This window comes from Pipistrellus hanaki (genome assembly GCF_964339955.1).
Source record: "Pipistrellus hanaki genome assembly, chromosome: 11".
In the NCBI taxonomy this organism is placed as follows: Eukaryota; Metazoa; Chordata; class Mammalia; order Chiroptera; family Vespertilionidae; genus Pipistrellus; species Pipistrellus hanaki.
Window position 1 is genome coordinate 1,461,551 of NC_140513.1, and position 3,640 is coordinate 1,465,190.

A 3,640-nucleotide genomic window follows, 5' to 3' on the forward strand; every position below is an offset into this window, starting at 1 on the left:
GGCATCAGAGCATCTGCTGTGGGTTCAGACCCCACGATGGTGGGCGCCCTCCTGTCTGAGGGCCCGGGTGTGGACGGGGCGGAATCGGCCAGGACGCGGGGAGAGCCTGCCCGGGTGATCCGGACACGGGAGGCAGAGGCAGCCGGGTGCTCCCGGTCAGGGAGGGCTGGCCGCCGGGCACCAGGCATCACTGCCTGAATGTCGACAGCGGCGGGTCCCAGGGCGGCCACGGAGGCCTGGGCCCGAGCTGGAGCGACGCCCCTGGATGGAGGTCACCGGCCAGGGCTCCCTGTGCCTCCTCAGCGTTCCCGCACCGGGGACACAGTCACCCGGATGGAGGAGAAAGAAAATAAGCCCTGGCCGGGCGGCGCGGTGAACAGAGCCTCGGGAGACACCGAGGCTGTGGGACCCCCCTGGTCAGGGCACACAGGAGAACCCCAGTGGACGGGTGGGTCGGTGGGACAGCCAATGGGTGTTTCCCCCTCCCTTCCCTCTCTCCCTCTCAAATCAACACATTAAAAAAATGAAGAAGGAAATAAAGACCCACTTGGCGTCCAGCACAGAGAGCAGGTGCCTCTGGAAGGGTAGTGGGAGCTCCCTGCGGAGGAGGGCGTGAGTGGGCTGGGCCACGCGGCCAGTCCCAGTGCCCATCCCCCCCAACCCCGGTCCCCTCCCGGATTCCCAGGCTTAGGGTTCCTCCTGGGCTCAGCTCTCCCAGGTGTTGTACTCCCATGTGGCCACCAGGGGGAGGTGTTCTCTGCAAAGGCTCAGCCTCCCCCTCCGTCAGTGCACTGGTTGCCCCGGCTTCACTAGGGTCCTGTTTGGGGGCGCTCCTGCCCCCGGAGCCGGAGAGAGGACGCTGTCCCTGCTCCTTCCACCGCCCCAGTGGCTGGGGGTCCTGGTCAGGGGTCAGGCAGAGGCCGGTGGGGACTGGCCCGCTGGACCAAATGGGCCCTCTGAGTGTGTGGCCAGCTGTGCTGCAGCTTTATGGGGGAGTGTGGAAGTCCGGGGTTTCTAGGCGGTCTCCGCTGGCCACGGCCTCTCCATCGCTCCCTCCGGTACCCTCCATGAGGGGGGCCTGCGCCCAACCCGCACTCTGTGGCCAGGAGATCCTCGAGGCTCCGTCTGTCTCCCCGTGGACAGGTGGTGCCCGGCTGTGGGCGCTGTGCCCCCGGGGCATGGAGCACTGGGCCCGGGCCCGGCCCCCCCGGCTCAGCCATGGGACGCGACCACTTCCACCTCCGCGTTGTTTCACTCTCAAGTCACAGTTGAGGCAAATCATGGGGTGAGGTGGGAGCCCGGGGGCCCCCATGGAGCTGCCCACACCTGCTGGGGGTACCCCGTTCCTGGGGACGCCTGAGCCCCGGTGGCCGAGCCCCGAATCGGTCCCGCCTGCCCTCTGTGTGGGCATCCGGGGAACGAGGTGCCGCCTGCCTCCCGAAGACCCCCAGGACCCCGGTGACAGACAGCCGACTTCATGGGGCCGGGGGTCCTGGTCGTCGTTATTTTTTATTTATTTATTTTAATATATTTTATTGATTTTTTTACAGCGAGGAAGGGAGAGGGATAGAGAGCTAGAAACATCGACGAGAGAGAATCATCCACAGCTGCCTCTTGCACACCCCCTACCGGGGATGTGCCCGCAACCAAGGTCCATGCCCCTGACCGGAATCGAACCCGGGACCTTTCAGTCCGCAGGCTATGCTCTATCCACTGAGCCACACCGGTTTCGGCGGTCATCGTTATTTTAAAGGCTCACACGGGAAATGGAACCTCAGTGTCAACCCAGCCCTCCCTCCGAGGTGCTCTGGACACTCCCAGACCACGGGTCACCGGGCTGTGTCCTGGCTCAGTACCCGCTCTGAACGGGCAGCAGTCACTTCTCACTCAGAGCCGGCCCCCCACCCCAGCAGCTGTGCCAGGTGCTCCGCTCAGGCGCCGGCCCAGGTGCGGCCGCGCCACTTCCTCGTCGGGCACAGCGAGGCCCGCCCCCTCAGGCCACAAGCAGAGTGTCCCCTGGCCCCTTCCCCTGCTCCGCCCTGGCCTCCCGCCCAGTCAGAGTGCGGCCGCAGACGCCTCCCTGTGCCGGGAAGCTGGCCAGCGGGCGGGCAGAGGGCGGGCTGGGGCCTGCGCGTGGGGCCAGCCCGGGCAAGAGGGGCGGGCTCGGCTGGCCACGTGGCAGGGCTGGTCTGGGTCTGTGTGGGTGGGGGAGGGTTGGGCAGGGAACGTGGGACTTTGGTTTGCACGTGGCTTTCTCAGTGCACTGAGGCCAGGACAGGACAGCACGCAGGTGAACGTGCAGCGCCTTCCTACGTGGGCCCTGGAGGGTTCTCGTCCCGGCTTGTCCGGTGGGGAAACAGGCTCGGCCGGCAGGACCAGCCCAGGGGGTACGGCAGGCTGGCAGCAGGACCCTGACTGGGTGTCCCTCCCTGGAGCCTGGCCCCTCCTGAGCTGTGCCCTCCAGCGCCCAGGGGAGCCGAGGGGCCCGCCCCTCCCCCAGACTCCAGCAGGGCCAATGGGTGGCCTCGCTGACCACGGGAGGCCTGGCCCTCCGGCCACCGCCCCTGGTCCAAAGGCCAGGGCTACAGCCGCCCACTTGGCTGGTGAGGATGGGCACCGGCTGCTTGACGTGTGTGCGGGGCCTCGGGCAGCCGGGCGGTCCCAGCTGCTGCCCGGGCTGCGGTGGCCAGTGCGTCACCTGCGTGCCGGGCACTGCGTTCTCGGGGACAAGGCCATGACCCGTGCTCGTCCTCTGGCCTGGCCTTCACCCATCAAGTGAGGGCGGCCCTGACTCTGGCCAGGCCGCTGCCCAGGCCAGCCACACAGTGACTGGCCCATGTCCTCCCTGGCCCAGGACCCCGAGCCACTCCTAGGAAGCCTGGTGCTGGCAGAGCCAGGGAGTGAGGACTGAGAACGCCTGGTCAGGTGAGAGTCCAGGCCACCTCCTCCAGGACGCCCTCCTGGGTTTCCTGCTGGGAGGAAGGAACACTTGCTCGGGAGCAGCCACTGCACAGCCGCCCGCTTCCTCCCGATGGACCTGAGCCCGTGAAGGCAGGCTGGTCCCTGCTGCCTTGATTCCAGGCCGAGCTTTATACGCAGTCGGTGCTCAGTAAAAGTGGAGGGCAGACCGGGGCAGCCAGAGGGAGGACTGCCTGGTGCCAACAGGAACCTAGGTCCGTGTTGGGCGGTCCTCACCGCGGCATCGCTCTGGTGTCCATTGACTATAACGCAAACCCAGGGGCCAGTCCTGTGGTCGGCAAACTCATTAGACAACAGAGCCAAATACCAACAGCACAACGATTGAAATTTCTCTTGAGAGCCACATTTTTTAAACTTAAACTTCTTCTAACGCCACTTCTTCAAAATAGACTGGCCCAGGCCGTGGTATTTTGTGGATCGGGATGTCCCAGGCGGGGACAGGAACGGGGTTAAAGGGGGCGTGGCAGGGCAGGGGGCGTGTTGGGGCGGGACGTGGGCAGCGCCTGGCCTTGCTGCGGGGGCGGGGCGAGGAGGGACTGGCTGGGGCGGAAGGAAGGAGCCTGGCTGGGCGGGCGGCGGGCGCGGGGTGGTTGGGGGGGCGGGCCCAGGCTCCCCGGCGGGCGGGGTGGGGGCGGCCCGGGGTTGGGGGATTCTGTCGGCT